Below are 25445 nucleotides of genomic sequence, written 5' to 3' on the forward strand. Positions count from 1 at the left end.
AAAAGAAGATGGCAGCAGAGAAAAGACAAGATGGGCTGTTCCCAATCTATTCTGGATTCCAAAGGGATATTCTACAAGATGGACTCAGCAGAGGGAAGAAGTCTGACTTGTTCTAGTATGCTTTGTTCCTTGATAAAGATTCACTTGTACTGTTTCTTTGTCAGGTGAACAAATGCAGAACAGACAAGTCCGACTTCTATTATGCTCTGCTCTCTGAACAAGATTCCCTGAAGGTAGATAGAAGTAAACAATAACAAAAAATGTATATAAAAACTAAAAACTAATAAAAAGAAGATGGCAGCAGAGAAAAGACAAGATGGCGGCTGTTCCCAATCTATTCTGGATTCCAAAGGGATATTCTACAAGATGGACTCAGCAGAGGGAAGAAGTCTGACTTGTTCTAGTATGCTTTGTTCCTTGATAAAGATTCACTTGTACTGTTTCTTTGTCATGTGAACAAATGCAGAACAGACAAGTCCGACTTCTATTATGCTCTGCTCTCTGAACAAGATTCCCTGAAGGTAGATAGAATAAACAATACACAAAAAATGTATATAAAAACTAAAAAACTAAAAAAGAAGAAGATGGCAGCAGAGAAAAGACAAGATGGCGACTGTTCCCAATCTATTCTGGATTCCAAAGGGATATTCTACAAGATGGACTCAGCAGAGGGAAGAAGTCTGTCTTGCTCTGGTATGCTTTGTGCCTTGATAAAGATTCACTTGTACTGTTTCTTTGTCAGGTGAACAAATGCAGAACAGACAAGTCCGACTTCTATTATGCTATGCTCTCTGAACAAGATTCCCTGAAGGTAGATAGAAGTAAACAATACACAAAAAATGTATATAAAAACTAAAAATAAAAAAAAGAAGATGGCAGCAGAGAAAAACAAGATGGCGCTGTTCCCAATCTATTCTGGATTCCAAAGGGATATTCTACAAGATGGACTCAGCAGAGGGAAGAAGTCTGTCTTGCTCTGGTATGCTTTGTGCCTTGATAAAGATTCACTTGTACTGTTTCTTTGTCAGGTGAACAAATGCAGAACAGACAAGTCCGACTTCTATTCAAGCTATGCTCTCTGAATAAGATTCCCTGAAGGTAGCTAGAAATAGACAATACACAAAAAATGTTTATAAAAACTAAAAACTAATAAAAAGAAGATGGCAGCAGAGAAAAGACAAGATGGCGGCTGTTCCCAATCTATTCTGGATTCCAAAGGGATATTCTACAAGATGGACTCAGCAGAGGGAAGAAGTCTTTCTTGCTCTGGTATGCTTTGTGCCTTGATAAAGATTCACTTGTACTGTTTCTTTGTCAGGTGAACAAATGCAGAACAGACAAGTCCGACTTCTATTAAGCTATGCTCTCTGAATAAGATTCCCTGAAGGTAGCTAGAAATAGACAATACACAAAAAATGTTTATAAAAACTAAAAACTAATAAAAAGAAGATGGCAGCAGAGAAAAGACAAGATGGCGGCTGTTCCCAATCTATTCTGGATTCCAAAGGGATATTCTACAAGATGGACTCAGCAGAGGGAAGAAGTCTTTCTTGCTCTGGTATGCTTTGTGCCTTGATAAAGATTCACTTGTACTGTTTCTTTGTCAGGTGAACAAATGCAGAACAGACAAGTCCGACTTCTATTAAGCTATGCTCTCTGAATAAGATTCCCTGAAGGTAGCTAGAAATAGACAATACACAAAAAATGTATATAAAAACTAAAAACTAAAAAAAGAAGATGGCAGCAGAGAAAAGACAAGATGGCGGCTGTTCCCAATCTATTCTGGATTCCAAAGGGATATTCTACAAGATGGACTCAGCAGAGGGAAGAAGTCTTTCTTGCTCTGGTATGCTTTGTGCCTTGATAAAGATTCACTTGTACTGTTTCTTTGTCAGGTGAACAAATGCAGAACAGACAAGTCCGACTTCTATTAAGCTATGCTCTCTGAATAAGATTCCCTGAAGGTAGCTAGAAATAGACAATCACAAAAAAATGTTTAAAAACTAAAAAAAAAAAAGAAGATGGCAGCAGAGAAAAAACAAGATGGCGGCTGTTCCCAATCTATTCTGGATTCCTAAAGGGATATTCTACAAGATGGACTCAGCAGAGGGAAGAAGTCTGTCTTGCTCTGGTATGCTTTGTGCCTTGATAAAGATTCACTTGTACTGTTTCTTTGTCAGGTGAACAAATGCAGAACAGACAAGTCCGACTTCTATTAAGCTATGCTCTCTGAATAAGATTCCCTGAAGGTAGCTAGAAATAGACAATTCACAAAAAAATGTTTATAAAAAAAAAAAAGAAGATGGCAGCAGAGAAAAGACAAGATGGCGGCTGTTCCCAATCTATTCTGGATTCTAAAGGGATATTCTACAAGATGGACTCAGCAAAGGGAAGAAGTCTGTCTTGCTCTGGTATGCTTTGTGCCTTGATAAAGATTCACTTGTACTGTTTCTTTGTCAGGTGAACAAATGCAGAACAGACAAGTCCGACTTCTATTAAGCTATGCTCTCTGAATAAGATTCCCTGAAGGTAGCTAGAAATAGACAATTCACAAAAAAATGTTTATAAAAAAAAAAAAGAAGATGGCAGCAGAGAAAAGACAAGATGGCGGCTGTTCCCAATCTATTCTGGATTCCAAAGGGATATTCTACAAGATGGACTCAGCAGAGGGAAGAAGTCTTTCTTGCTCTGGTATGCTTTGTGCCTTGATAAAGATTCACTTGTACTGTTTCTTTGTCAGGTGAACAAATGCAGAACAGACAAGTCCGACTTCTATTAAGCTATGCTCTCTGAATAAGATTCCCTGAAGGTAGCTAGAAATAGACAATACACAAAAAATGTTATAAAAACTAAAAATAAAAAAAAGAAGATGGCAGCAGAGAAAAAACAAGATGGCGGCTGTTCCCAATCTATTCTGGATTCCAAAGGGATATTCTACAAGATGGACTCAGCAGAGGGAAGAAGTCTGACTTGCTCTGGTATGCTTTGTGCCTTGATAAAGATTCACTTGTACTGTTTCTTTGTCAGGTGAACAAATGCAGAACAGACAAGTCCGACTTCTATTAAGCTATGCTCTCTGAATAAGATTCCCTGAAGGTAGCTAGAAATAGACAATACACAAAAAATGTTTATAAAAACTAAAAACTAAAAAAAAGAAGATGGCAGCAGAGAAAAAACAAGATGGCGGCTGTTCCCAATCTATTCTGGATTCCAAAGGGATATTCTACAAGATGGACTCAGCAGAGGGAAGAAGTCTTTCTTGCTCTGGTATGCTTTGTGCCTTGATAAAGATTCACTTGTACTGTTTCTTTGTCAGGTGAACAAATGCAGAACAGACAAGTCCGACTTCTATTAAGCTATGCTCTCTGAATAAGATTCCCTGAAGGTAGCTAGAAATAGACAATCACAAAAAATGTTTATAAAAAAAAAATAAAAAAAAAGAAGATGGCAGCAGAGAAAAAACAAGATGGCGGCTGTTCCCAATCTATTCTGGATTCCAAAGGGATATTCTACAAGATGGACTCAGCAGAGGGAAGAAGTCTTTCTTGCTCTGGTATGCTTTGTGCCTTGATAAAGATTCACTTGTACTGTTTCTTTGTCAGGTGAACAAATGCAGAACAGACAAGTCCGACTTCTATTAAGCTATGCTCTCTGAATAAGATTCCCTGAAGGTAGCTAGAAATAGACAATACACAAAAAATGTTTATAAAAACTAAAAACTAATAAAAAGAAGATGGCAGCAGAGAAAAGACAAGATGGCGGCTGTTCCCAATCTATTCTGGATTCAAAGGGATATTCTACAAGATGGACTCAGCAGAGGGAAGAAGTCTGACTTGTTCTAGTATGCTTTGTGCCTTGATAAAGATTCACTTGTACTGTTTCTTTGTCAGGTGAACAAATGCAGAACAGACAAGTCCGACTTCTATTAAGCTATGCTCTCTGAATAAGATTCCCTGAAGGTAGATAGAAGTAAACAATACACAAAAAATGTATAAAAACTAAAAACTAAAAAAAAGAAGATGGCAGCAGAGAAAAGACAAGATGGCGGCTGTTCCCAATCTATTCTGGATTCCAAAGGGATATTCTACAAGATGGACTCAGCAGAGGGAAGAAGTCTTTCTTGCTCTGGTATGCTTTGTGCCTTGATAAAGATTCACTTGTACTGTTTCTTTGTCAGGTGAACAAATGCAGAACAGACAAGTCCGACTTCTATTAAGCTATGCTCTCTGAACAAGATTCCCTGAAGGTAGATAGAAGTAAACAATACACAAAAAATGTATAAAAACTAAAAAATAAAAAAAAGAAGATGGCAGCAGAGAAAAAACAAGATGGCGGCTGTTCCCAATCTATTCTGGATTCCAAAGGGATATTCTACAAGATGGACTCAGCAGAGGGAAGAAGTCTGACTTGTTCTAGTATGCTTTGTGCCTTGATAAAGATTCACTTGTACTGTTTCTTTGTCAGGTGAACAAATGCAGAACAGACAAGTCCGACTTCTATTAAGCTATGCTCTCTGAATAAGATTCCCTGAAGGTAGCTAGAAATAGACAATACACAAAAAATGTTTATAAAAACTAAAAACTAATAAAAAGAAGATGGCAGCAGGAAAAGACAAGATGGCGGCTGTTCCCAATCTATTCTGGATTTCAAAGGGATATTATACAAGATGGACTCAGCAGAGTGAAGAAGTCTGACTTGTTCTAGTATGCTTTGTGCCTTGATAAAGATTCACTTGTACTGTTTCTTTGTCAGGTGAACAAATGCAGAACAGACAAGTCCGACTTCTATTAAGCTATGCTCTCTGAATAAGATTCCCTGAAGGTAGATAGAAGTAAACAATAAACAAAAAATGTATAAAAACTAAAAACTAAAAAAAGAAGATGGCAGCAGAGAAAAGACAAGATGGCGGCTGTTCCCAATCTATTCTGGATTTCAAAGGGATATTCTACAAGATGGACTCAGCAGAGGGAAAAAGTCTTTCTTGCTCTGGTATGCTTTGTGCCTTGATAAAGATTCACTTGTACTGTTTCTTTGTCAGGTGAACAAATGCAGAACAGACAAGTCCGACTTCTATTAAGCTATGCTCTCTGAATAAGATTCCCTGAAGGTAGCTAGAATAGACAATACACAAAAAATGTTTATAAAAACTAAAAACTAAAAAAAGAAGATGGCAGCAGAGAAAAGACAAGATGGCGGCTGTTCCCAATCTATTCTGGATTCCAAAGGGATATTCTACAAGATGGACTCAGCAGAGGGAAGAAGTCTGTCTTGCTCTGGTATGCTTTGTGCCTTGATAAAGATTCACTTGTACTGTTTCTTTGTCAGGTGAACAAATGCAGAACAAACAAGTCCGACTTCTATTAAGCTATGCTCTCTGAATAAGATTCCCTGAAGGTAGATAGAAGTAAACAATACACAAAAAATGTATAAAAACTAAAAACTAAAAAAAGAAGATGGCAGCAGAGAAAAAACAAGATGGCGGCTGTTCCCAATCTATTCTGGATTCCAAAGGGATATTCTACAAGATGGACTCAGCAGAGGGAAGAAGTCTGACTTGTTCTAGTATGCTTTGTGCCTTGATAAAGATTCACTTGTACTGTTTCTTTGTCAGGTGAACAAATGCAGAACAGACAAGTCCGACTTCTATTAAGCTATGCTCTCTGAATAAGATTCCCTGAAGGTAGCTAGAAATAGACAATACACAAAAAATGTTTATAAAAACTAAAAACTAATAAAAAGAAGATGGCAGCAGAGAAAAGACAAGATGGCGGCTGTTCCCAATCTATTCTGGATTCCAAAGGGATATTCTACAAGATGGACTCAGCAGAGGGAAGAAGTCTTTCTTGCTCTGGTATGCTTTGTGCCTTGATAAAGATTCACTTGTACTGTTTCTTTGTCAGGTGAACAAATGCAGAACAGACAAGTCCGACTTCTATTAAGCTATGCTCTCTGAATAAGATTCCCTGAAGGTAGCTAGAAATAGACAATACACAAAAAATGTTTATAAAAACTAAAAACTAATAAAAAGAAGATGGCAGCAGAGAAAAGACAAGATGGCGGCTGTTCCCAATCTATTCTGGATTCCAAAGGGATATTCTACAAGATGGACTCAGCAGAGGGAAGAAGTCTTTCTTGCTCTGGTATGCTTTGTGCCTTGATAAAGATTCACTTGTACTGTTTCTTTGTCCGGTGAACAAATGCAGAACAGACAAGTCCGACTTCTATTAAGCTATGCTCTCTGAACAAGATTCCCTGAAGGTAGATAGAAGTAAACAATACACAAAAAATGTATAAAAACTAAAAACTAAAAAAAAGAAGATGGCAGCAGAGAAAAAACAAGATGGCGGCTGTTCCCAATCTATTCTGGATTCCAAAGGGATATTCTACAAGATGGACTCAGCAGAGGGAAGAAGTCTGACTTGTTCTAGTATGCTTTGTTCCTTGATAAAGATTCACTTGTACTGTTTCTTTGTCAGGTGAACAAATGCAGAACAGACAAGTCCGACTTCTATTATGCTATGCTCTCTGAATCAAGATTCCCTGAAGGTAGATAGAAGTAAACAATACACAAAAAATGTATATAAAAACTAAAAACTAAAAAAGAAGAAGATGGCAGCAGAGAAAAAACAAGATGGCAGCTGTTCCCTATCTATTCTAAGTACCTAAAGGATATCCTACAAGATGGACTCAGCAGAGGGAAGAAGTCTGACTTGTTCTAGTATGCTTTGTTCCTTGATAAAGATTCACTTGTACTGTTTCTTTGTCAGGTGAACAAATGCAGAACAGACAAGTCCGACTTCTATTATGCTGTGCTCTCTGAACAAGATTCCCTGAAGGTATATAGAAATATACAATACACAAAAAATGTATATAAAAACTAAAAACTAAAAAAAGAAGAAGATGGCAGCAGAGAAAAGAGAATATGGCAGCTGTTCCCTATCTATTCTAAGTACCTAAGGGATATCCTACAAGATGGACTCAGCAGAGGGAAGAAGTTGACTTGTTCTAGTATGCTTTGTGCCTTGATAAAGATTCACTTGTACTGTTTCTTTGTCCGGTGAACAAATGCAGAACAGACAAGTCCGACTTCTATTAAGCTATGCTCTCTGAATAAGATTCCCTGAAGGTAGCTAGAAATAGACAATACACAAAAAATGTTTATAAAAACTAAAAACTAATAAAAAGAAGATGGCAGCAGAGAAAAGACAAGATGGCGGCTGTTCCCAATCTATTCTGGATTCCAAAGGGATATTCTACAAGATGGACTCAGCAGAGGGAAGAAGTCTTTCTTGCTCTGGTATGCTTTGTGCCTTGATAAAGATTCACTTGTACTGTTTCTTTGTCAGGTGAACAAATGCAGAACAGACAAGTCCGACTTCTATTAAGCTATGCTCTCTGAATAAGATTCCCTGAAGGTAGCTAGAAATAGACAATACACAAAAAATGTTTATAAAAACTAAAAACTAATAAAAAGAAGATGGCAGCAGAGAAAAGACAAGATGGCGGCTGTTCCCAATCTATTCTGGATTCCAAAGGGATATTCTACAAGATGGACTCAGCAGAGGGAAGAAGTCTTTCTTGCTCTGGTATGCTTTGTGCCTTGATAAAGATTCACTTGTACTGTTTCTTTGTCAGGTGAACAAATGCAGAACAGACAAGTCCGACTTCTATTATGCTATGCTCTCTGATCAAGATTCCCTGAAGGTAGATGGAAGTAAACAATAAACAAAAAATGTATATAAAAATTAAAAACTAATAAAAAGAAGATGGCAGCAGAGAAAAGACAAGATGATGGCTGTTCCCAATCTATTCTGGATTCTAAAGGGATATTCTACAAGATGGACTCAGCAGAGGGAAAAAGTCTGACTTGTTCTAGTATGCTTTGTTCCTTGATAAAGATTCACTTGTCTGTTTCTTTGTCAGGTGAACAAATGCAGAACAGACAAGTCCGACTTCTATTATGCCCTGCTCTCTGAACAAGATTCCCTGAAGGTAGATAGAAGTAAACAATAAACAAAAAATGTATATTAAAACTAATAAAAAGAAGATGGCAGCAGAGAAAAGACAAGATGGCGGCTGTTCCCAATCTATTCTGGATTCCAAAGGGATATTCTACAAGATGGACCCAGCAGAGGGACGATGTCTGACTTGTTCTAGTATGCTTTGTTCCTTGATAAAGATTCACTTGTACTGTTTCTTTGTCATATGAACAAATGCAGAACAGACAAGTCCGACTTCTATCATGCTCTGCTCTCTGAACAAGATTCCCTGAAGGTAGATGGAAGTAAACAATAAACAAAAAATGTATATTAAAACTAAAAACTAAAAAAGAAGAAGATGGCAGCAGAGAAAAAACAAGATGGCGACTGTTCCCAATCTATTCTGGATTCCAATGGGATATTCTACAAGATGGATTCAGCAGAGGGAAGAGGTCTGACTTGTTCTAGTATACTTTGTTCCTTGATAAAGATTCACTTGTACTGTTCTTTGTCAGGTGAACAATTGCAGAACAAACAAGTCTGACTTCTTCTATTATGCTGTGCTCTCTTAACAAGATTCCCTGAAGGTAGATAGAAGTAAACAATACAAAAACAAAAAATGTATATAAAAACTAAAAAATAAAAAAAAGAAGATGGCAGCAGAGAAAAACAAGATGGCGGCATTTCCCAATCTATTCTGGATTCCAAAGGGATATTCTACAAGATGGACTCAGCAAAGGGAAGAAGTCTGTCTTGCTCTGGTATGCTTTTTGCCTTGATAAAGATTCACTTGTACTGTTTCTTTGTCATGTGAACAAATGCAGGACAGACAAGTCCGACTTCTATTAAGCTATGCTCTCTGAATAAGATTCCCTGAAGGTAGCTAGAAATAGACAATTCACAAAAAAATGTTTATAAAAACTAAAAACTAATAAAAAGAAGATGGCAGCAGAGAAAAGACAAGATGGCGGCTGTTCCCAATCTATTCTGGATTCCAAAGGGATATTCTACAAGATGGACTCAGCAGAGGGAAGAAGTCTGACTTGTTCTAGTATGCTTTGTTTCTTGATAAAGATTCACTTGTACTGTTTCTTTGTCATGTGAACAAATACAGAACAGACAAGTCCGACTTCTATTATGCTCTGCTCTCTGAACAAGATTCCCTGAAGGTAGATAGAAGTAAACAATACAAAAACAAAAAAATGTATATAAAAACTAAAAAATAGAAAAAAGAAGATGGCAGCAGAGAAAAAACAAGATGGCGGCAGTTCCCAATCTATTCTGGATTCCAAAGGGATATTCTACAAGATGGGCTCAGCAGAGGGAAGAAGTTTTTCTTGCTCTGGTATGCTTTGTGCCTTGATAAAGATTCACTTGTACTGTTTCTTTGTCAGGTGAACAAATGCAGAACAGACAAGTCCGACTTCTATTAAGCTATGCTCTCTGAATAAGATTCCCTGAAGGTAGCTAGAAATAGACAATACACAAAAAATGTTTATAATAACTAAAAACTAATAAAAAGAAGATGGCAGCAGAGAAAAGACAAGATGGTGGCTATTCCCAATCTATTCTGGATTCCAAAGGGATATTCTACAAGATGGACCCAGCAGAGGGAAGAAGTCTTTCTTGCTCTGGTATGCTTTGTGCCTTGATAAATATTCACTTGTACTGTTTCTTTGTCATGTGAACAAATACAGAACAGACAAGTCCGACTTCTATTATGCTCTGCTCTCTGAACAAGATTCCCTGAAGGTAGCTAGAAATAGACAATACACAAAAAATGTATATAAAAACTAAAAAATAGAAAAAAGAAGATGGCAGCAGAGAAAAAACAAGATGGCGGCAGTTCCCAATCTATTCTGGATTCCAAAGGGATATTCTACAAGATGGGCTCAGCAGAGGGAAGAAGTCTTTCTTGCTCTGGTATGCTTTGTGCCTTGATAAAGATTCACTTGTACTGTTTCTTTGTCAGGTGAACAAATGCAGAACAGACAAGTCGGACTTCTATTAAGCCATGCTCTCTGAATAAGATTCCCTGAAGGTAGCTAGAAATAGACAATACACAAAAAATGTTTATAAAAACTAAAAACTAATAAAAAGAAGATGGCAGCAGAGAAAAGACAAGATGGCGGCTATTCCCAATCTATTCTGGATTCCAAAGGGATATTCTACAAGATGGACCCAGCAGAGGGAAGAGGTCTTTCTTGCTCTGGTATGCTTTGTGCCTTGATAAAGATTCACTTGTACTGTTTCTTTGTCATGTGAACAAATACAGAACAGACAAGTCCGACTTCTATTATGCTCTGCTCTCTGAACAAGATTCCCTGAAGGTAGCTAGAAATAGACAATACACAAAAAATGTTTATAAAAACTAAAAACTAATAAAAAGAAGATGGCAGCAGAGAAAAGACAAGATGGCGGCTGTTCCCTATCTATTCTGGATTCCAAAGGGATATTCTACAAGATGGACTCAGCAGAGGGAAGGAGTCTGTCTTGCTCTGGTATGCTTTGTGCCTTGATAAAGAATCACTTGTACTGTTTCTTTGTCCGGTGAACAAATGCAGAACAGACAAGTCCGACTTCTATTAAGCTATGCTCTCTGAATAAGATTCCCTGAAGGTAGCTAGAAATAGACAATACACAAAAAATGTTTATAAAAACTAAAAACTAATAAAAAGAAGATGGCAGCAGAGAAAAGACAAGATGGCGGCTGTTCCCAATCTATTCTGGATTCCAAAGGGATATTCTACAAGATGGACTCAGCAGAGGGAAGAAGTCTGACTTGTTCTAATATGCTTTGTGCCTTGATAAAGATTCACTTGTACTGTTTCTTTGTCCGGTGAACAAATACAGAACAGACAAGTCCGACTTCCATATAAGCTATGCTCTCTGAACAAGATTCCCTGAAGGTAGATAGAAGTAAACAATACACAAAAAAATGTATATAAAAACTAAAAGATAAAAAAAGAAGATGGCAGCAGAGAAAAAATAAGATGGCAGCTGGTCCCAATCTATTCTGGATTCCAAAGGGATATTCTACAAGATGGACTCAGCAGAGGGAAGAAGTCTGACTTGTTCTAGTATGCTTTGTGCCTTGATAAAGATTCACTTGTACTGTTTCTTTGTCCGGTGAACAAATGGAGAACAGACAAGTCCGACTTCTATTAACCTATGCTCTCTGAATAAGATTCCCTGAAGGTAGATAGAAGTAAACAATACACAAAAAAATGTATATAAAAACTAAAAACTAAAAAAAAAAGAAGATGGCAGCAGAGAAAAGACAAGATGGCAGCTGTTCCCTATCTATTGTAAGTCCCTAAAGGATATCCTACAAGATGGACTCAGCAGAGGGAAGAAGTCTGACTTGTTCTAGTATGCTTTGTTCCTTGATAAAGATTCACTTGTACTGTTTCCAACAAGGGTTGTAGCTTAGATAATAATGATAATAATAATAATACTATTATTATTATTATTATCATTATTGTTATCATTATGATAATAATAATAATAATAATAATAATAATAATAATAATAATACTGTGTGCATGTTACGCAAGCCAAGGTTTTGGTAAGAACTAGACTTCTAGGAGCCTGGTGTGGACCATAAAATCAATCATTGGCATCTTTTATATGACCTTAAGGTAAAAAATGTTTTGTCCAATAGAGTTCAGACTGACTAGACTGTTCCAAGTGCTTTTGTGGTAGCTGTTTTGTAGTTGCTTTGCTTTGCTTGTGAACGTGGCCGTTCAATGTAAAGCATTCATATGCTTGGATTTTTTTGCTTAACAGATTGAACTCTCTCTCTCTCTCTCTCTCTCTCTCTCTCTCTCTCTCTCTCTCTCTCTCTCTCTCTCTCTCTCTCTCTCGAGGAAAATACTGATATTTTCTTAACTAGCGGACGCATATTCAATCCACAAATCTATTTGAAAACAAGTTAAATCCCATCTCTCTCGAAGAAAGGAAAATGGTATGTTAAACTATACTCTAACTTAAGATGAAACGTTACACAATAAAACAAAAACCGTAATGTAAGTGTATTTTCAATTCTTCCCTTATGCCCCCTATTTCTAAAAGGAATATTGATTATATAATCTTAATTTACGTTCCCGGTCAGAAAATTTAATTTATTGACTACGAGAACGCCATCTTCCCTGGTTAGTACAATCTACAAATGTATTTTAACCTATAACTAATTCTTGAAGGTCAGTTTGGACTTATGACAAAAATTTATAGTCAACAGTTTGTTGCTAATAAGGCGTCTCTTTATTCACTTTTTTCTATTGCATTCATTATAGATATTCTATTAAATAGAACGCGCTGAGGAAATTCTCCGTGAATAAGTAGTTTTATATTCTAGAAAGATTTCCATATCCGAATTATTTCTCCATAAAACCTATGTAAATTATGAATATCATCATCTATATAAGCCAATACAAAAATCATATTAATATAAAAATAGCAACTACAAAAGCAACCGTTTCTATTCCACTGCAGGTCAAGGGCCTCAGACATTTCAATTCATATCTGGGGTTTGGCAAGTTTTCATCACCACTCTGGCCAGTGCGGATTGGTGATGGTGGGAGATTTTCATCTGATCGCTCACAGCAACCAACCTAGTATGGGTGGTCATCATTAATACAGCTTCGCTGATCATGGCCATACGTAAACCGTTTTCACCACGTTGTTATCCCCACTCAGAAAGAATATAACTAGTCATATATCTGTAATTATAAACTGGGAAGATTTCCTGAAGGGTAGAAACTCAATAGAAAAAAAAATACAACAAACAAGAAAGGAAACGTTAAAGATAACCTCTAAAGAACATCTACAACCACGAGAACAGACTCACAGAAAAAAAGGGGAAACAAGATTACAAGCTCCGAAAACGGACCATCAAAGACAAGACGCCAATAACCATTTCTTCCTAAGTAAATGTCTTCTGAGGTGTACAAAGCCCTTGCTTAATTCTCATTTCTTTATTGTCAAGAGCAGCACCTGCGAGTGACACACCATTACCTACAAGTCGCAGGACCGTTCCAGAGATTTAAACGAAAATGGTAGACGGTCCTTCATTCTAGGAAAAGTTAGAAATTTTTGCGTCACGAGAAGCGACATTGTTGTTTAATTCAGTTTGAAAATTCTCAGCGTTAAAAAACTTCATTGATTAAACCTTGTCAATCTGTACAAATTATTTTTTCTTTTTTTTTCGTGCTCATACAAGGTAGTTTTTGTTTTGTGTTCAAGTTATTTTCCTGTTTTGTTTTTGTGTTCAAAGTTATTTATGCAGTCTTTTCCTGTTGCATAGAAATAGAAAAATTCTTGAGTGATAGAGATCAAGAGAATATCACATTTAAAAATAAAAATATTTTACCTATCAAGCATACGTATGTTCCCATAAAACATTGCTGCCCTAGAAAGTGGCAAAGGTTTCTCATAAAGATCTAATGTACTGTACCTCTAAGCGCTGGCAAGTCTAGTAAAGTTATCTGGACCCCTTGGATGAAAAAAAAACTAAATATCAGAAAAGCCCATTTTTCTCTTAGTCAGTTGTATTCCAGTTTTGCCGATCAAGAACGGAAAGATCCAAGATGTATTTGCCTCATTTCTAAGGGATACCTGTCATCAGGGAAAAAGTGGTCTCATTTGCAAACATTTATCAATGTTCCCAATTGAGTTCAGGTGCAACAAACCATTTGGGCCACACCTGGATCTTTGTCTTGCCCCAATGTATTCCTGCCGTAAGATTGGGGGAAACACATACCTTCTATAGAGGTGAATGTTCTTATGCACACAACTACCTGTCAGACAAATGTTATTAAAGAAATGTCTAAATTTTTTCTTTTGGAAGTAGTTACTTGCGACCGATCGTTTGCTTAATAGCAATCAACTAGGGGGGTACCATGGTGTTATCTGCTAGAGGTAAATGGTTACCCCAGTATTTACCAGTCCAAATGTGGACATACACAACCAACTCCAATTTTATCGAAGGCACTTGGTGGACAAGGTTTCATCATCCCTTTACAGAGACAGTTGCTTGTAACTGATCTCATGACTTGGCAGTGGTTACCTTGAAATCTTTACTTGTTAAGCAATCTCTCGGGGCCCTTGCACACTCAGATGAGATTTGGCCTTTTGCTTGAGTCAAATGATCCTTGTTCCTTTCAATTAAACCATCCAACCGTTTGGGGTTGGTCAACAGACATAATCCCTAGATGGTGCTGGCTGCTCTGCTGGGTAGTACTGGGACGCCCAGTTTCCGATGAAATCGGAAGGGAAGACTAGTTTTAACTTGAAAGTGTTGCTTGTACAATCTTTCTCTCATTTTCTCAAGTCACAATATGAGCTATAGCATGCTGGATCGCTCTCCAGGGAGTGAAGTCAATGGCACCATCGGTGCTAAGGACAAGTGGATGTCAGGATTACTTCTGCTGGAAAGGGTATCTCTTGCAACCATCTTATCAGGGGAGTATACCACAGAAGTATGGGATGATAAGAAGACCCTAGGGTTCTATCCTCAGATGGTCCTACTCCTCCGTGTATGGTGACGCATCTCGCTTCTTTTTCTCCTTCCATTGACTCGACGTTTATTGACTTTGACCACTGGTTATCAATGGAGGTTATCCTCCAAGGATGTACCCAGAGTCATCCACTGAGAATTTATTTGCCATTATGGGGTATGAGGCTCCGGCCTACGCTAAACCCCCCAAGTGTTTACAAAAATGTTCACTTTAGTTGCAACCTGAGTCCATGCCAGTGCATCCGCCCTTCTCTTCCTGTAGATGAATGGTTGAGACTCAGTGGAGATGTTTCTCCTACACTGTGTCAACATTTTGGGCTTTATTTCGTTCAGGATAAAACCGTTAAAATTCATCCCAGCAACCTCCATGAGAACTGTCATATTCAGAAAGGCAAATAACCTCTGAAGAGACAAAGTTGCTTTGTCCAATCTGGGATAAAGACTCGGGAAGCGGCTTTCCCTTCCTCAGGCAAGACTTCTTACAGACACACCGATGGCTGTGCTTGCCTGGGCACCTGAATTCCCAAGTTCTTTAGCCCCAGCAAATATTTTGGATGAGATGTGAGTCCAGGATGTCTCATGTCCAGAAATTTCTGGAGTTCTGTTAACCAGTTCGGGGTAACCAGGCACCCTTTTTTAGAGGCTCTCTGACATTCGTAGAATACCCATGCATTCCCCCCCCCCTTCTTCTATCTGAAGAGGAGACATTCTTAGAAGGGCATCGACAGATCAGTCGATGACTCTGATAGTTCTGCAGTGGCAACAAGAAGAATAGTACCCAAACCCATTATTCCTGCTTGCAGAGATATCAAGAGAACTGTTCTTTCTTTCCAGAGCTGTTCATACAACCTCACTCAGGGACTCACCACAATTTCATCCTCGAGAGAAGCGTTTTGCAAGCAATAACAGACTGCTTTAGCTCTTCGGAACTGAGCTCGATTGAGCTCTTTGAAAAACGTGTCCATGTTCTTCACGCAGTACAGGACCAGCATATTTCTGTTTATGTGTCAGACTCGCGAAGTCTCGATTGTCCATACTTATGTATTCACCCACCAGGTGCGATCACTCATCGACTTGCCTGTTTTATCTGATAGTACTACCACTTACGATCAGTGTTCTCTATGCTCGCACCCCTCGGCTTAAGCTTAGACATGAACTTCACTGTCATCGTACCTTTATGGGGTAGAGTGCACAACCCAGTCTTTCGCTCCTGTAGCGCTGAATCTTTTGACTCGAACACCAGTATCTTATGCTGTTGGTACTCACGAGCCTAATATACCAGCATTTTCTTATAAAGATCTATTCTTACAGCTGATTATTAAAGCAGCTTCTGCCACCACGCCTGCTTTGCATATTGGTTTTCCTGGGGTTCTGAAAATGAACTCTACTCTTCATTTGGAAGAGAACTTCGGTGTTCAAGCACCTCTGCATGCCTAGGCTCTTTGAGCGAGATCCCTTTCAGATCCTAGACTGCGACTTGCCACAGCAAGTGACAATTTTTTTTATAGCATTTCCGGCACTAGCACCCAAGCGTGCTGGAATCTCTGGCACCCAAACTCAAGCATCAAGGGTTAATCTTTTATGGGAGAAGTTATGTATCGTCCTAATTAAGGTGAACCAGAGGAGGCGCAAGCCATGGAAGCAACCAGTCGCACTGCTTACAGGGAATTCTTGGCATCCCAGATTGCACAGGGGTTCAAGATTTCTTCATACATGGATCATTTTGGGCCATCTCCCATCGAGCCAGTTGTCACTGCACCTACTAACACCTGTCAATAACAAGATCTTGACGTGCCTCCCGTAAAACTCAAGGAAGCAAGGAGTTTTAAAGGAGCTTCTAGCCTCTTTTACGAGCTGGGCATGAAAACCCAAGGACGCATCTATGATCCCAAAAAACTAGGCTTCCAAGGTTTTCGAAGACCCCAGGATTTGGAAGCATGTTCAGTTAGCAATAGCTGCCCAGACTGCTAACGAGGCTGATGAGGACCCTTCAAAGCCTCATTAAACAAACTGTGCATGACAGTAATGATTATGACAACGACCCACCCCAAGACCATTCGGGTGCAGCCTTTGAGGGAGATAAAGATGTATCTTCAGGTGAATCTAATTCTTTTAAATGGGGCACTTCCCTAACCAGCAGGTCTTAGGGTTTTGGATACGGAGAAAGGAGAGTGCGAATCGACCTTTTTACAGTTCTTCTCCTGTATGAGCTGTATGAGAAAATTATTTGGTCTTGGTGAGGCCCTTCATCTCCTCCTAAAGGAAGGAACGCAGTCACAGATTTGCTGTGCCGGGCTCCTAGAGCAAATAAACGACTTCTCACAGAAAGGCCACCCTTAGGGCCAGGAAATCATCGAAGATCCTTCCTCTTCCATTCATGTGTCAAAATCAAGTATTGTTGCACTCAGGAGGACTTTCCTTCACCATTGCCTTTTCATCCAACAATTTGGGCCTTGGCTCAGGGCATAGCTACGAGAAGTGTTACAATCCCGCCTGCAGCACTGTTCTTGAAGAACAGACTTATTTGCTCCTCCACATTTTGAATCTGAGCCAAACAACGCTCCCCTTGAATTAAAGCATTAATTACACCATCATCATCAATGTGCACGTTGCATATCATTATTTTAGGTTTCAGTTTTCCAATTTTCCTCGTTTAGGTGCCAGCAATTATGGTTCAAGTCTTATTTACTGCTTCATCGCTAAGCCTATCATCAGCAAAATTTACAATATTTGACCTCGTATTAAGAATTGATATACTTTCAAGAGCTTTTTCTACCTTATTTTTCCTGTGGGTGATTCTAGTTGATGCTTTTGTTGATTTAATTGCTAGTAGGTATTTTCCTTAACCTTTTCAGCATATATCATTTTTTCATCTTTAGGTGGCCATTAGTGTTTGAAGCGTGAACTTATTTGAATCCATATTCTTTGCAGGTTATCAACTTTTTCAGTAAAATCATTTGCTTTTGAATCAGTAGTCTAGGTAGAATTTACTGAGTCAACAGTGGACGTCAGAAGTTTGTTTTCCAATTCAGCCGTTCTTTTATTGTGTTCTATTGTGGAGTTTTTCCTCCGTAGATTGTTCGACTCCATTGCAATTTTAGCTTCATCTACACGTTCAGGGCAAGCCTTGGCATGTCCTCTAAAATTGTATCGCTGGTTTTGGTATCTATATACAGCAGACACACTTATTGTGGTAGAAATGTTCACGAAATTCTCATTCTATCCAGTCTTTGTCCTTTCCTTGTGCAGATCCACACGAGGGGCAATTTTCCTTGTAGTTAAATTTTCACCTATATTCCTTAATGAAAACAAGTACTATTTCAATGTGTTTATCCACAAAATGAGAGAGAGAGAGAGAGAGAGAGAGAGAGAGAGAGAGAGAGAGAGAGAGAGAGAGAGACCTACACTCTAGTACAGATCGATTAACTAATTATGTAATCATTTATATAATTGTGAGATTTCAATCTTATTCACTTCTTAATACTTCAAATGTAATATTGCCAATGAAATTACGATACTGGCAACCTTATCAGGAAAAGTACTCATAAAATTATTGTTCAAGGAAAAGGGCTAACGATAAGGAAGCACCGTTTTCATGTTATATATAGTTGTTACTGTAGTTTCGGACAATTATCCAAACTAAACTTTGTCTTTTAGTTTTTTTTTTTTTCACGAACTCTGGTTATTGGCACTGTTTTTCCTTCAGATGTTTTTGTTATGAAATCACACCATGGTCAAGTTTATAATTCAAGGTGTCTGTTTTACTTATCTCTAAAGGTGAAGTTGAATATGCTAGTTATTTAAATGGACAATCTTAAAACATGACTAAGTATTAAATTAATTATCAAGAGTCAAGTTAGGACTTGAAAGTGAAACCCATGTGGAGTAAAAATTTTTTTTTTCTCTTTCAGATGCTTTTATTTATCTGCACATATGAAATACAAAAGCCAAAACCAGCAAACAAAACGTTTCTAGTGGGCAACAAGGTTCTCTTCATACTAAAGGAAGGAGATGGAAGCTAACGCTGATAGCACAAGATTAAATCATTCATATTTAAATGAAAGCTGATAACATATATGGAGGCTGTGATATTCAACTGGCATCAGTTTAAAGATAAGTTAAAATTTTCATTAAAGTTTTTTCAGAAGTTTATTCTTATTAAGTTATAGAGTAGGTAATAAATATCTATGGAAAGTATGTAATGTACAGTATTTAATATAGTGTTGAGCATATACTCGTACTATCTGAAAGTCCAATATCGAAAGACTTCTCTTGAAAGTGAGATAGATTCTCAAATTATTCTTTGGTGAGATGGTGATAGATTTTGTCATTACTATACATTATTGATTTAATGTCTGTATACTATAGAATCATTCTAGATATGCAAATATTTCTCAAAAGGTAAATTCTCAAAATGTCTTATCAGTTATGCAGTGGTTAATGTAATATTAGATAGCATACCATCATGTTTCATAGATTTTAAACACTCGACTTTAGGGCCGTAGAATTCCATATTTCTTAAACCTGTAGTATGATACATGTCGAATAATTACTAATTGTAATATTGCCTTGAAATTCCAAAATTTTAGCAAAACAAAAATAATATTGATTATTTGTAAGTCTAGTATTTCATTTCCCATACACCCAAAAATTATTCATAAATTGATAAGATCTGTAACCCATAAAATTATGTTTGAGGCGAGTCCAGCCTTGATTACTGTAACGAGTATTTGTTCCTACACTTGATACAAACCCTCATTCTTTACTATATGAGATATTCTAGCACGAGCTGGAAAATATGGCAGAAAAACCTTAACAAGGTCGTTAACGACTGGGCCGGTAGTTATCCACCTGTTAGGCGTGGGGGACCGCCGGTCAGTAGCTACTGTTTACCTCCAATCGAATTCTAGCAGTCGCAGTGGTAACACCGCTGCTACTGCTTTTGTTTGACTGGCAGACTAGCCTTTCTTTATTGCGTTTTTGAATAATTCTGTTTCTTTTTTCTATGTTAGATATGATGTCTTCTATTATGAGGAAGTATCCCGGGGTTCCCCCAAAATCCTGTGGCACCTTTGTCACCGCCGGAGGTGGATCCTCATTCCCTATGCCCTACGTGCAGAGGTCCTAGGTGTTCTGAAGGCTCCCCCTGCCACGTATGTAGAGAGTGGTAGCCCTCTCAGTGGGAAAAGTTCGAGAAGAGGAAGAAAGGAAATCCAAGAGGGACCCGTTACCTCCAGGTTCGCCGTCGAAAGACAAGGAGTCTCGTGCCTCTTCTTCGGCCTCTCGATCTCTCCCTTCAGACTCTTCCTTGCCTCCCTTCTCCGGGGGGAAGTCGAGGAAGAGTGGCACCATTGATTTAACCCCCATTCCTCTTGGTCAGGCAGATCACGTTGCCTCCTCCAGTGGGGCAATATTTTCAGCCACCGGGAATCACTCTGTTACCGCTTCCATTCCAGATCATGTACAAGAGGTATGGCCTGCCCTTGGACTTCCTGGTTCTCCTTCGGAGGAAGTTAGGAACCAGTTAGTCGCAGGCAAGGTATTGCCTTAGGTCCCTTTTGTTTTGGAACCCTCGGGAGTTCCGGACCTTGCCTACCTCCCGTCAACTCAGTCAGTGTCCGCGAAAGTTTCAGTGGATATAGTAACTTCAGCTCCAGCATCGCCTACTTCGCACTCTGTTTGCGCTTCTACAAAATCACAACGTTGCAAGCACACACATCGCAGTACCTCCTCCTCGCCCTCTTTGGAGTCTAGGAGGGAGAGAGAGAAGAGGAAAAGGAGAGCTCGCTCTCCTTTGCCCAGACGTTCTCACCGGAGAGACAGGCGGCATAGGAAGAGACATCATCGTTCTCGCTCTTCCTTGCCTTCTGTCTTGTCACGAAATGTCTCACCGCGAGACTATAAGCGCTCTCGTCACTAACCTTAGAAGAGCGCTCCTTCTCGTTACTAACCTAAGAAGAGCGCTCCCTCTCGTCATCGTTCTGCCTCGCTATCGTCTTCCTCTCGCGAGGGATCATCTAAGCGCTCTGGACGCTTCAAGAAAAAGTGCTATGTTACGTTCTCGCTTTTCATCACAAGAGAGCTCTCCAAAGCATAATAAGCACTCCCTTAAGAGAAGCTCTTCCCATGATTTTTCATCTAATCGCGCCAGATCAAGAATGAGAAGTCTCCAGTGGCATCTGAAGACCCATTGGTCCCAAAGATCGATTCTCCATTCTTGCAGTGGAGGTTCCAGCTCAGGTGATACAAGATCTTCAGTGGTGGTCATCCAGAGAGAATACCCAAACGAGCATTCCCCTCCAAAGCCCCAATCCGAAGTTAAAACTCTTTTTGGACACGTCGCTACGGGGCTGGGGTTCCCACCTAGGCCCGAATTTAGCATCAGGAGTCTGGTCTCCGATAGAACAAACTCTCCGTATAAATCACCTGGAATTGTTAGCAGCCTGGAAAGGCCTAAAATACTTTGTAGAAGATCTACAAGGACGAGAGGTGGTGCTGATGAGCGACAACTCCCCAGCCGTCTCGTACATCAACAAACAAGGGGGTATTCTGGCAAGAGACCTCTATCTGCTAGCGGTACAGATTTGCCAGTGGGCGGAAGGTCACAACATTTCTCTCACAGCCAGGTTTATTCCGGGTCGGAGAAACATCGTGGCGGATCAACTGAGCAGGCATCACCAAGTGTTGAGTGGTGAATGGTCTTTGGATCCTCGAGTAGCGAAGGCAGTAATAGCTTTGTGTGGTTTCCCCACAATAGACCTGTTCGCCACTTCTCTGAATGCGAAACTTCCCCGCTACGGGTCCCCAGTTCCAGATCATAAGGCAGCGATCTAGGACACCCTTCAACAGTCTTGGGACAACCTGGACACATACGCCTTTCCACCTTTGTGCCTGCTCAGAAGGGTAATCAACAAACCCAGGACCTCCCGGAACTGCAAGCTAACCCTAATTGCTCTGGCATGGCCAAGCAGAGAATGGTACACAGACCTTCTTTCCCTGCTAGTTCAGGTTCTTCTTCCAGAACCCCTTCTGCTGACGCAGCTACACAGTGGTGTCCCCCACGGGAGAATTCCCTTTCTGAAGCTTCACGCCTGGAGGCTGTCCAGTCACTCCTCCGACGCAGAGGCTTTTCAGAGAAGGTGGCTGAGCACATGTCCAGACACCTGCGCCAATCTTCCACAAACCTCTACCAAGCAAGATGGAGAGTGTTTGCAGCTTGGTGTAGAGGGCGAGGCGTGTCTCCACTCGGTCCCTCTCTTCCCTTAGTGGCAAACTTCCTTTTGTACCTCAAGGAGGAAAAGCTCCTCTTAGTCTCGGCAATTAAAGGCTATCGTTCAGCCTTGAGCCTCATCTGTAGGCTGAGAAGGGTTGACCTTTCCACCTCAGAAGATATCACCTTGTTGATTTGAGGTTTTGAGAGATCTTGCCCCTCAGTTGAGATTAGACCCACCTTGGGATGTGTGTCTGGTCTTATGTTCCTTGAAGGGTCCACCCTATGACCCCTAAATAGGACCTCTGACTACTTTCTGACCCTTAAGACTATCTTCCTAGTAGCTCTGGCCTCAGCAAAAAGGGTCAATGAACTACATGGTCTGTCTTACGACGTCACCCATTCTAGAGGATGGGGGGAAGTCTCTCAACTTCGTGCCAGGCTTTGTGGCCAAAACTCAGAATCCTTCATTAGCCAATGAGTGATTTCAAGAATTTCAATTTTCCAGCCTCAATAAGGTAACAGGATACAGACCAATTGTTACTGTGCCCAGTCAGGGCGCTAAGGAAATACCTGAAGCGCACCAGACCTTTCAGACCACGCCTCCATCATCTCTTCCTCAGTACCAACAAGGTAAAGAGAATCTCAGGCAACACCATCTCTTTCTAGCTCAAGAAAGTTATTGCAAGAGCCATTCACGGAGACCCAGAGGCAGCACAACCCAAAACCCATCAAGTTAGGGGAGTGGCTGCCTCACTGGCGTTTAAGAGAAATTTCTCAGTCTCCCAAGTCTTAAGAGCTGGGGTCTGGAAACGCCAATCTACATTCCCCACTCACTATTTGAGCGATGTGACACATAGGTCTCTAGACACCTTTTCTATAGGGCCTATTGTGGCAGGTCAACAGGTGCTGTAGCTATCTTACGCTCTTTCAGGGGACAGTAGCTATTGGTTGAGGATTCTTTGTTACACTAGGTTTTAAGAAGGACGTCCCTCTATCTTCTTCGTTTCCTTCTCCCTCCCATCTGGGTATCCTAGTCTGTAGTCAGTTTCAGCTGGACTCGCCAATGAAAATAAGGTATGAAACTCATCTGATTCCTCTCACAGGTATAAGCTATACTCGTAATCACGAGGTTTCCCCTTTTCAAGGTCGGGGGAATCCTAAGTATGAAAGGGTCTTGAGTTGAATGTTCCTGACCCTCTTCATCCTGAAACATTTGTTTCCACGAAGCTACAAACTTTCAGTTGTGCTAAGATTATGGGGATCTACAATAAAAAAAAAAGAAGATTAACGGGTGTTATGTTGTTTGACTTTGAAACAACCTAGTTTCAATTTTTTTAACTGCCCTCTTTTTCTTTGCCAAGGCGGGTGTCTTGTTTACTTTTGACACGTTGTGAGTGACAAGCTTTAGTCAGGTTTGGGAAGCCAGATGGACCAGTTCTCGTAATGCAGTCGAGAAAGAGCAGCAGACACAGCTTTGGAGTATCTCCTAGTTGGTGATGACTTGTTCTCAACCTAGTCCTCGAGGTCGAGATGGTTTTGGAAGAGTTATTCTTCGGTGGCAGCAAAGTGGCTGTCGTATCGACACTGTCGTGGTAGTTCCCGCAGTGTTCGATGGACGTCCTCGAGGATCAGGGATTGTTTATGAATGTTTATATGTTGGAAGAGCCAGTGTAAGGGCTCGTATTTATTATTTGTTTAATAATGAGAAGTTTCTCTTATTAATTTTTCATGGCTGCTGCTTACTGGGTTTTTTGCTGATGACTATTGTTAATTGTGTTTTTTTTATTTACTTTGAATTTCAGTAAACTGTATTTGTGATTTTAAAGGTTAACTGGTTTTGTGGTAACGATCATTTATGTCACTGTGCTTCCCATTACCTGTACTCATTGTAATTATTGTATATAAATTATTTTTGTATATTTTTTGTATAATAAACTAGGTTAAGGTACTTTAGTATTATCTTTTATACCCACCCCTTTGGTTGTTGCAGTCCATCGGTTCATTCCAGTCCCAATTCTTTTAGTTTTTTTAAAGAACCTGTTGAACCATTAAGGCGGTTCATAACATTGGCGACCTTGCCAGGATTGGGTCTGTTTTGTCTGGTGGTTCTGTGACATCTTTGGGGGTGAGTGAGAGTGTGAACTGGAAAAAAAAATTTCTGAATTTTTTTTTTTTTTGAGTGTGGAGGTGTTATGTTGTTTGACTTTGAAACAACCTAGTTTCAATTTTTTTAACTGCCCTCTTTTTCTTTGCCAAGGCGGGTGTCTTGTTTACTTTTGACACGTTGTGAGTGACAAGCTTTAGTCAGGGTTGGGAAGCCAGATGGACCAGTTCTCGTAATGCAGTCGAGAAAGAGCAGCAGACACAGCTTTGGAGTATCTCCTAGTTGGTGGTGACTTGTTCTCAACCTAGTCCTCGAGGTCGAGATTGTTTTGGAAGAGTTATTCTTCGGTGGCAGCAAAGTGGCTGTCGTATCGACACTGTCGTGGTAGTTCCCGCAGTGTTCGATGGACGTCCTCGAGGATCAGGGATTGTTTATGAATGTTTATATGTTGGAAGAGCCAGTGTATGGGCTCGTACTTATTATTAGTTTAATAATGAGAAGTTTCTCTTATAAATTTTTCATGGCTGCTGCTTACTGGGTTTTTTTGCTGATGACTATTGTTAATTGTGTTTTTTTTATTTACTTTGAATTTCAGTAAACTGTATTTGTGATTTTAAAGGTTAACTGGTTTTGTGGTAACGATCATTTATGTCACTGTGCTTCCCATTACCTGTACTCATGTAATTATTGTATATAAATTATTTTTGTATATTTTTTGTATAATAAACTAGGTTAAGGTACTTTAGTATTATCTTTTATACCCACCCCTTTGGTTGTTGCAGTCCATCGGTTCATTCCAGTCTCAATTCTTTTAGTTTTTTTAAAGAACCTGTTGAACCATTAAGGCGGTTCATAACAACGGGAGATTTTCCTTCAAAAGAGTGTAGTCTGAGGACTATCTTCCCTAGGAATAGGGAACTCCATGGCCACCCTAGCCTCAGGACTAAATCTCCTTAAGTAAAGAATGAGGGTTTGGATCAAGTGTAGGAACAAATGACAAACTTATAACAGTTTGTATTTTTCCTTACATACAAACCCGAATTTTTGGGCTTAGGCCATTTCGTGCTGATGGAAGTTCCTTCATTAGTAGCTTCCTAAGTTATATGTGACTACAGTGATATATCCCAGAGAATTTACCTAAGGTACCCAGAATTCTAACTCCTGGAGCGAGTATCCTTTAAATTTCTCCAAGGGATATCGCGTAAGGACGTATCTTGACATATCTCATGGCTATTTACACCCTGAATAGCCTTTCACTTCGAGAGGGAAAGTGGCAAGAAAAATAGGAGAGTCGTTAAAGAGGTAAAACAATTCGACTCTCCTAACGTACTGTAAATAGTTCGGCCAATCGCCACCGTACGGCGCCACCAAACTAAAGAATGTAGAAATAAGTTTAGGTATGCTGAAAAATCCTAGCAGAGATCTGGCTGCATTTATAGATAGGGCAATGAATATAAAAGAAGAGTTTAAGAAGCCCAAACTGATTACCACAACAGGTTGCCAAAACTGATGATAGCAAGGTGTTATCCTATCCAATTTCAAAGTAGAAGGGAATAAAAGTAAAGATAGAGAACCTCATTATGATATTAATTTATTTAAGGCACAGATGATATAAACTTAATAACAATAATA

General features: G+C 39.4%; 1 long non-coding RNA gene across 1 annotated transcript in view; it reads left to right on the plus strand.

The window, feature by feature from the left end:
• LOC137649691 (uncharacterized) overlaps window positions 1-24473 on the plus strand; it is a 112040-nt gene extending 87567 nt beyond the window's left edge. The window contains exon 3 of the long non-coding RNA XR_011045827.1: window positions 18408-24473. This is a non-coding gene — a long non-coding RNA (uncharacterized lncRNA). The remainder of the gene's footprint in view (window positions 1-18407) is intronic.
• The last annotated feature ends 972 nt before the right edge of the window (window positions 24474-25445 follow it).

This window comes from Palaemon carinicauda, chromosome 11 (genome assembly GCF_036898095.1).
Source record: "Palaemon carinicauda isolate YSFRI2023 chromosome 11, ASM3689809v2, whole genome shotgun sequence".
Classification (NCBI taxonomy): Eukaryota; Metazoa; Arthropoda; class Malacostraca; order Decapoda; family Palaemonidae; genus Palaemon; species Palaemon carinicauda.